The sequence below is a fragment of the Neoarius graeffei genome, chromosome 2 (assembly GCF_027579695.1).
Source record: "Neoarius graeffei isolate fNeoGra1 chromosome 2, fNeoGra1.pri, whole genome shotgun sequence".
Classification (NCBI taxonomy): domain Eukaryota; kingdom Metazoa; phylum Chordata; class Actinopteri; order Siluriformes; family Ariidae; genus Neoarius; species Neoarius graeffei.
The window spans coordinates 117657795-117668164 of record NC_083570.1 but is presented as its reverse complement, the minus strand read 5'-3'; positions in this window follow the sequence as shown (position 1 = coordinate 117668164).

The following is a 10370-nucleotide window of genomic DNA, read 5'->3' as shown; positions in this document are numbered from 1 at the left end:
TTTTCAACGTATCTGAGGTAAAGTTTGACATTGTAGATAATTGTGTGCCATGTCCGTGTTTGCTGTGTTAGCAATTTGATGGTAAGTGCAATTACAGTGTAATTTAATTATTTTCATAATAATTTTTCAACACCTCTGAGGTAAATGTTGACATTCTTGATGAGTATGTCATTTCCACTGTCAATGTGTTAGCAGTTTGATGCTAAATGTTATTACAGTGTAATTTAGGTATTTTCTTATTCATTTTTCAACATATCTGAGGTAAATGTTAACATTGTAGGTAATTCTGTGGAATTCCCTTGTTTGTTGTGTTAGTAGTTTGATGTTAAGTGCAATTACAGTGTAATTTAATTATTTTCATAATAATTTTTCAACACATCTGAGGTAAATGTTGACATCCTGGATGACTCTGTCATTTCCTCTGTCACTGTGTTAGCAGTTTGATGCTAAATGTTATTACAGTGTAATTAAGGTATTTTCTTATTAATTTTTCAAAATATCTGAGGTAAAAGGTGATGTTCTGGATGATTCTGTGTCATTTCCACTATCGCTGTGTTAGCAGTTTGAGGTTAAGTGCAATTACAGTGTAATTTAATTATTTTCATAATAATTTTTCAACACACCTGAGGTAAATGTTGACATTCTTGATGAGTATGTCATTTCCACTGTCAATGTGTTAGCAGTTTTATGCTAAATGTTATTACAGTGTAATTTAGGTATCTTCTTATTCATTTTTCAACATATCTGAGGTAAATGTTAACATCGTAGGTAATTCTGTAGCATTTCCATGCTTGCTGTGTTAGCAGTTTGATGCTAAATGTTATTACAGTGCAATTTAGTTATTTTCTCATTAATTTTTCAACTTATCTGAGGTAAATGTTGACATTGTAGATAATTCTGTGCCATTTCCATGTTTGTTGTGTTAGCAGTTTGATGTTAAGTGCAATTGCAGTGTAATTTAATTATTTTCATAATAATTTTTCAACACATCTGAGGTAAATGTTGACATTCTGGATGACTCTATGTCATTTCCTCTGTCACTGTGTTAGCAGTTTGATGCTAAATGTTATTACAGTGTAATTTAGGTATTTTCTTATTCATTTCTCAACATACCTGAGGTAAATGTTAACATTGTAGGTAATTCTGTGGCCTTCCCATGCTTGCTGTGTTAGCAGTTTGATGCTAAATGTTATTACAGTGTAATTTAAATATTTTCCTGTTAATTTTTCAACACATCTGAGGTAAATGTTGACGTTCTGGATGACTCTATGTCATTTCCACTGTCACCGTGTTAGCACGTTGATGCTAAATGTTATTACAGTGTAATTAAAGAATTTTCTCATTAATTTTTCAACGTATCTGAGGTAAATTTTGACATTGTAGATAATTGTGTGCCATGTCCGTGTTTGCTGTGTTAGCAATTTGATGTTAAGTGCAATTACAGTGTAATTTAAGTATTTTCATAGTAATTTTTCAACACATCTTAGGTAAATGTTGGCATTCTGGATGACTCTATGTCATTTCCTCTGTCACTGTGTTAGCAGTTTGATGCTAAATGTTATTACAGTGTAATTTAGGTATTTTCTTATTCATTTTTCAACATATCTGAGATAAATGTTAACATTGTAGGTAATTCTGTGGAATTCCCATGTTTGTTGTGTTAGCAGTTTGATGTTAAGTGCAATTACTGTAAATTAATTATTTTCGTAATAATTTTTCAACACATCTGAGGTAAATGTTGACATCCTGGATGACTCTATGTCATTTCCTCTGTCACTGTGTTAGCAGTTTGATGCTAAATGTTATTACAGTGTAATTAAGGTATTTTTTTTATTAATTTTTTAAAATATCTGAGGTAAAACTTGATGTTCTGGATGATTCTGTGCCATTTCCATGTTTGTTGTGTTAGCAGTTTGATGTTAAGTGCAATTACAGTGTAATTTTATTATTTTCGTAATAATTTTTCAACACATCTGAGGTAAATGTTAACATTCTAGGTAATTCTGTGGCATTTCCATGCTCGCTGTGTTAGCAGTTTGATGCTAAATGTTATTACAGTGCAATTTAGGTATTTTCTCATTAATTTTTCAACGTATCTGAGGTAAATGTTGACATTGTAGATAATTCTGTGCCATTTCCATGTTTGTTGTGTTAGCAGTTTGATGTTAAGTGCAATTGCAGTGTAATTTAATTATTTTCATAATAATTTTCCAACAAATCTGAGGCAAATTTTGACATTCTGGATGACTCTAAGTCATTTTCTCTGTCAGTGTGTTAGCAGTTTGATGCTAAATGTTATTACAGTGTAATTTAGGTATTTTCTTATTCATTTCTCAACATACCTGAGGTAATTGTTAACATTGTACGTAATTCTGTGGCCTTCCCATGCTTGCTGTGTTAGCAGTTTGATGCTAAATGTTATTACAGTGTAATTTAGGTATTTTCTTATTCATTTTTCAACATATCTGAGGTAAATGTTAACATCGTAGGTAATTCTGTGGCATTCCCTTGCTTGCTGTGTTAGCAGTTTGATGCTAAATGTTATTACCGTGCAATTTAGTTATTTTCTCATTAATTTTTCAACGTATCTGAGGTAAATTTTGACATTGTACATAATTCTGTGCAATTTCCATGTTTGTTGTGTTAGCAGTTTGATGTTAAGTGCAATTGCAGTGTAATTTAATTATTTTCATAATAATTTTTCAACACATCTGAGGTAAATGTTGACATTCAGGATGACTCTATGTCATTTCCTCTGTCACTGTGTTAGCAGTTTGATGCTAAATGTTATTACAGTGTAATTTAGGTATTTTCTTATTCATTTTTCAACATATCTGAGGTAAATGTTAACATTGTAGGTAATTCTGTGGCATTCCCATGCTTGCTGTGTTAGCAGTTTGATGCTAAATGTTATTACAGTGTAATTTAAATATTTTCCTGTTAATTTTTCAACACATCTGAGGTAAATGTTGACGTTCTGGATGACTCTGTCACTTCCACTGTCACTGTGTTAGCAGTTTGATGCTAAATGTTATTACAGTGTAATTTAAATATCTCATCTCATCTCATTATCTCTAGCCACTTTATCCTTCTACAGGGTCGCTGGCAAGCTGGAGCCTATCCCAGCTGACTACGGGCAAAAGGCGGGGTACACCCTGGACAAGTCGCCAGGTCATCACAGGGCTGACACATAGACACAGACACCCATTCACACTCAAATTCACACCAACGGTCAATTTAGAGTCACCAGTTAACCTAACCTGCATGTCTTTGGACTGTGGGGGAAACCGGAGCTCCCGGAGGAAACCCACGCAGAGACGGGGAGATCATGCAAACTCCACACAGAAAGACCCTCGCCGGCCACGGGCCTCGAACCCGGACCTTCTTGCTGTGAGGCGACAGCGCTAACCACTACACCACCGTGCCGCCCGTAATTTAAATATTTTCCTGTTAATTTTTCAACACATCTGAGGTAAAAGTTGACGTTCTGGATGACTCTATGTCATTTCCACTGTCACCGTGTTAGCACTTTGATGCTAAATGTTATTACAGTGTAATTTAGGTATGTTCTTATTCATTTTTCAACATATCTGAGATAAATGTTAACATTGTAGGTAATTCTGTGGAATTCCCTTGTTTGTTGTGTTAGTAGTTTGATGTTAAGTGCAATTACAGTGTAATTTAATTATTTTCATAATAATTTTTCAACACATCTGAGGTAAATGTTGACATCCTGGATGACTCTGTCATTTCCTCTGTCACTGTGTTAGTAGTTTGATGCTAAATGTTATTACAGTGTAATTAAAGTATTTTCTCATTAATTTTTCAACGTATCTGAGGTAAATTTTGACATTGTAGATAATTGTGTGCCATGTCCGTGTTTGCTGTGTTAGCAATTTGATGTTAAGTGCAATTACAGTGTAATTTAAGTATTTTCATCGTAATTTTTCAACACATCTGAGGTAAATGTTGACATTCTGGATGACTCTATGTCATTTCCTCTGTCACTGTGTTAGCAGTTTGATGCTAAATGTTATTACAGTGTAATTTAGGTATGTTCTTATTCATTTTTCAACATATCTGAGATAAATGTTAACATTGTAGGTAATTCTGTGGAATTCCCTTGTTTGTTGTGTTAGTAGTTTGATGTTAAGTGCAATTACAGTGTAATTTAATTATTTTCATAATAATTTTTCAACACATCTGAGGTAAATGTTGACATCCTGGATGACTCTGTCATTTCCTCTGTCACTGTGTTAGCAGTTTGATGCTAAATGTTATTACAGTGTAATTAAGGTATTTTCTTATTAATTTTTCAAAATATCTGAGGTAAAAGGTGATGTTATGGATGATTCTGTGTCATTTCCACTATCGCTGTGTTAGCAGTTTGAGGTTAAGTGCAATTACAGTGTAATTTTATTATTTTCGTAATAATTTTTCAACACATCTGAGGTAAATGTTAACATTGTAGGTAATTATGTGGCATTTCCATGCTCACTGTGTGAGCAGTTTGATGCTAAATGTTATTACAGTGCAATTTAGGTATTTTCTCATTAATTTTTCAACGTATCTGAGGTAAATCTTGACATTGTACATAATTCTGTGCAATTTCCATGTTTGTTGTGTTAGCAGTTTGATGTTAAGTGCAATTACAGTGTAATTTAAGTATTTTCATCGTAATTTTTCAACACATCTGAGGTAAATGTTGACATTCTGGATGACTCTATGTCATTTCCTCTGTCACTGTGTTAGCAGTTTGATGCTAAATGTTATTACAGTGTAATTTAGGTATTTTCTTATTAATTTTTCAAAATATCTGAGGTAAAAGGTGATGTTATGGATGATTCTGTGTCATTTCCACTGTCGCTGTGTTAGCAGTTTGATGTTAAGTGCAATTACAGTGTAATTTAATTATTTTCATAATAATTTTTCAACACATCTGAGGTAAATGTTGACATTCTTGATGAGTATGTCATTTCCACTGTCAATGTGTTAGCAGTTTGATGCTAAATGTTATTACAGTGTAATTTAGGTATTTTCTTATTCATTTTTCAACATATCTGAGGTAAATGTTAACATCGTAGGTAATTCTGTGGCATTCCCATGCTTGCTGTGTTAGCAGTTTGATGCTAAATGTTATTACAGTGCAATTTAGTTATTTTCTCATTAATTTTTCAACGTATCTGAGGTAAATGTTGACATTGTACATAATTCTGTGCAATTTCCATGTTTGTTGTGTTAGCAGTTTGATGTTAACTGCAATTGCAGTGTAATTTAATTATTTTCATAATAATTTTTCAACAAATCTGAGGCAAATTTTGACATTCTGGATGACTCTATGTCATTTTCTCTGTCAGTGTGTTAGCAGTTTGATGCTAAATGTTATTACAGTGTAATTTAGGTATTTTCTTATTCATTTCTCAACATACCTGAGGTAAATGTTAACATTCTAGGTAATTCTGTGGCCTTCCCATGCTTGCTGTGTTAGCAGTTTGATGCTAAATGTTATTACAGTGTAATTTAAATATTTTCCTGTTAATTTTTCAACACATCTGAGGTAAATGTTGACGTTCTGGATGACTCTATGTCATTTCCACTGTCACCGTGTTAGCACGTTGATGCTAAATGTTATTACAGTGTAATTAAAGAATTTTCTCATTAATTTTTCAACGTATCTGAGGTAAATTTTGACATTGTAGATAATTGTGTGCCATGTCCGTGTTTGCTTTGTTAGCAATTTGATGTTAAGTGCAATTACAGTGTAATTTAAGTCTTTTCATAGTAATTTTTCAATACATCTGAGGTAAATGTTGGCATTCTGGATGACTCTATGTCATTTCCTCTGTCACTGTGTTAGCAGTTTGATGCTAAATGTTATTACAGTGTAATTTAGGTATTTTCTTATTCATTTTTCAACATATCTGAGATAAATGTTAACATTGTAGGTAATTCTGTGGAATTCCCATGTTTGTTGTGTTAGCAGTTTGATGTTAAGTGCAATTACACTGTAAATTAATTATTTTCGTAATAATTTTTCAACACATCTGAGGTAAATATTGACATCCTGGATGACTCTATGTCATTTCCTCTGTCACTGTGTTAGCAGTTTGATGCTAAATGTTATTACAGTGTAATTAAGGTATTTTTTTTATTAATTTTTCAAAATATCTGAGGTAAAACTTGATGTTCTGGATGATTCTGTGCCCTTTCCATGTTTGTTGTGTTAGCAGTTTGATGTTAAGTGCAATTACAGTGTAATTTTATTATTTTCGTAATAATTTTTCAACACATCTGAGGTCAATGTTGACATTCTGGATGACTCTATGTCATTTCCTCTGTCACTGTGTTAGCAGTTTGATGCTAAATGTTATTACAGTGTAATTTAGGTATTTTCTTATTCATTTTTCAACATATCTGAGGTAAATGTTAACATTGTATGTAATTCTATGGCATTCCCATGCTTGCTGTGTTAGCAGTTTGATGCTAAATGTTATTACAGTGTAATTTAAATATTTTCCTGTTAATTTTTCAACACATCTGAGGTAAATGTTGATGTTCTGGATGACTCTGTCATTTCCACTGTCACTGTGTTAGCAGTTTGATGCTAAATGTTATTACAGTGTAATTTAATATTTTCCTCAGGGGCGATTCTAGCATCTGATCTTTGGGGGTGGTTAGCCCCCAGAGCTGACAGAGGCACCTGGCTTGAACGACAGTGTTTCCACGTTTATTCCGCATTTAGACTAGACTTAAACGCTATGTTACATTAAATAAAATTGAGTAACACACGGTGGTCTAGCACCGTAGCACTTGTACAGCTCTGCACAAAAGTATCTCGATATGGATGATAAATGTCGTTTTTATCATTCTGTTCATAGACCAAGGAACATCAATATTGCATTATGCATATTATTGTGTTGTGTTTAACAATTGTAACTCCAGTCTGTACCTTCACATCTCGCTATGCCAGTAATACTCAGGTGCTACTTCGAGTTCCTCATCGGCCTGGAATCCAGTTAAAAAAAACACCATGTCATAGCAAGCACTCACGCGGACAGGCAACCCAATCAGAGGGGACGCAAGGAGGAGAGGTATTTTACTGGTCATAGAACTATCACGTAACATGTGAATTCAAGAACACACACATGCCTGCACACACATTCATTGCGCAGTGCGCAAGGGCACTTATTTCTGAAAATTACATCCAAAAGCAGTGTTTTTGAGGGTGCTGAGCTAGGGGGTGCTGAGCTCGTTTTTGGGGGTGCTTGAGCACCCCCAAAAATAGGCTAAACACGCCCCTGATAGATACAACTAAACAGTCAGATAAATAGATAAAGTTATAACAAGAACACAAGATTATTTTAATAGGAAAAAACAAACTATTAATGCAAAAAATATATTATTACAAAAATAGATACAACTAGACAAACAGATAAATAAATAAAATACACAAAAATAGAACAAACAAAATGATAGAATAAATTAAATGAACGTCCGTGCAAAGTAGTTTTCCCACAATATTATCATTAATATCACACAACAACATTATAGCAAGACAGCGTGCACAACTGGTGCCACCCCCCCCCCAACCCTCCAATTAACTACTCTGAAACAGAGCCACGCAGGGTTTTTTTTTTCTTTCTGGAGAGCGCACGTGCGCACGTGTTGCGTCACACTTAGGATGGGCGGGCCCAGGCTAACCTTTCCCTAAAGGCCTCTGCATGCTCTTGTGACAAGGCTTTCGCAGATAGCTTTTCACAGACAGTTGTAATTTATCGTTGAGCGGGGAGTAATAGGCGTGTGCGATGTTATTCACCGGCACAACGCAAGGGGGCGCGCGAAGTCACTAGGAGTAGTTGGTGGGTGTGGTTAGTGGAGTGTTTATCCTCCGGTTACTTATAATGACTAGAACTTTTTTTTTTAATTATAATGACTAGAACTGGAGTCGTATAGATGTACGTACTTCCTCACTTCCTCAATCAACCACTCTTCATGCTGCTCCATCTTCGCTCGTGTTTTTAAAAATGCGGGTCGTGAAAACAAACCAAACCGGGAAAGTAGGGAAGCGGAAGTGCGTGTACAGCGGATGTAGAGTGGACCAATCAGAGCCCTCTTGTCTGCGGCGCTGTCTGCGAGGCTTCTGCGGTGGTCACAATTTTTGGGAGGTGCGTGCAGAGCGTCTGCGAAGGTGGGGGGGCTACGCAGACACTGTCTGCGACGCCATCTGCGAGGACTGGGTTGTCAGCATAAATTGGCCTTAACTCAGTGAAGGGAGGAGGAGTAAAGGAGGAGCTTTTTCATCTGAAACAGTACAGAAAAAGAAGGACAGAAAGAACGGCTCCCCCAGCTCAAGATTCGGTTCTCATCATTCATGCCTAGGAGTCGTTCAAAAGAATCGGTTCGTTTGCAAACATCACAACACTAATTTGATCGGTGAGATGTGGTCATGTGACAGAGCCTCTGCTGGAAGTCTCGACAAAACATAAACAAACAGACCATGCATCGCACGGATCAATAAAAATAAAGTAGCGAGTAATGAGCAGACTATAGCCCAATGTAACAGAGTAAAAGTACCGCTTCTTCTTCACAAATATACTCAAGTAAAAGTAAAAAGTATGCTGCATTACAACTACTTTTACAAGTACAATTCATCCAAAAAGTTACTCAAGTAAATGTAACGGAGTAAATGTAGCGCGTTACTCCCCACCTCTGGTAACTAGTTACATTTACTCCGTTACTTTTACTTGAGTAACTTTTTGGATAAATTGTACTCTTAAGAGTTGTTTTGTTGCAAAATACGTTTTACTTTTACTTGAGTAATATTATTCTAAAGTAACAATACTCTTACTTGAGTAACGTTACTATTTTGGCTGCTCTAAGATTACTCACTTCCGGGTAGAAAATAAGAATATAAATGTATTTGTGTTCCTTTGACTGTTATTTTTGTAAAGATTTAATTTATTTTTGTGGTAGTTAAAGTTTAAAGTACATGAATTTGCTGATTATTATTACCGTATTCCTAATTCTATTTCAAAATGTTGCTTTCCACATGTTTTTTAATCTTTATTGCCACAATAGAAAGAGCAGGGTGAGAGAGGAGACAGTGGACCAGAGGCCAACAGGGATGATTATGCAGGGTCACAGGTGAGAAGAGAATATATAGCTATGTCACTACTGCTATTCTTAATTCTATTTATAAATTTTACTTTATAGATTTATAGATTTTGACTTTAGATTTTGATAGTATATCATTTTAAAGAACTAAAGTCGGTTCCCTGGTGCTGTGCTGTTTGTGGTTATGTGGTTCTTTAGCTGCTAAGGAGAGGTGCAACTGAATGCGAGAGGATGATAAATCACTCAATAAACCTCTGAACAATTTGTCCCCCTCACTTCTAAACTGATGGCTACGCCCCTGCAAGAGTTGAAATCCCAGTTGCAAATTCTCACTCAGCTCCTTGATACTGCTGTCAACCTGCATCGAACAATAATTCCACTGTTACCTGAGGATGAAAAGGTTAAACAGAATGATTGGTTCTCAAGTATTGAAAAGTACAGCAGTACCTTCAAGAATGATGTGATTCAATGGATGGATGAAAATGAACATGTTCCCAATCCTGTTGAAAATGATTTGGTTGCAGCAAATCATTTAGATGCGTAACTTAGGTGTGCGTAACTTTCAAATGGATGATGCCTCACAGCAGCAGCACAGGACACAGGCCCCATCACACTTCATGAAGGCTTGCAGGATGATGTGAAACCAAGTGATAGCATATCAAATGTGCAAAGCAGACAATCTGCACAAAGTGCCGAAAGTGGAAAAAGCTCTGGAAGTGGAAAAAGGTCCTCTGTTTCAGGCACCTCCTCTGCTCGTATTAAGGCTGAAGCTGATTTGGCTGCATTGATGGCACAGCAAAAACTTCTACAGGATAAACATGCACTGGAGGAGGAAGAGCAGCAAATACGGAAACGTAAGGAAAGGCTCAAGTTGGATGAGGAAATTGCTGCACACTTGGCTAAAGTGAGTGGGCTAAGGGCTGTTAGCACATTTGGTTCTAAACACACTGTAACAGATGGCTCCAATGCAATGAATCCTTACCTTAAAAATGAACAAGGACAAAGTAAGTTCAATAGACGCCGCTCCTTTCATTCCTCAGAGGCTGGAAACATTTAAACAACAATTGAAAATCACGGTCAGCGATCAGGCCTAAATCCCACGCAGCCTCTTGCTTTAAAGCTCCACCTACCTGAGCCCAATCCTCAGTCCAGTGCTCATAATGATCAGATGCAACATGGAACCATTTTCAACACTGAAGGTTCAGTAGGCAATGGGGAGCAAAATAATGTTCTCGATATCATGAAAAGACAGAATG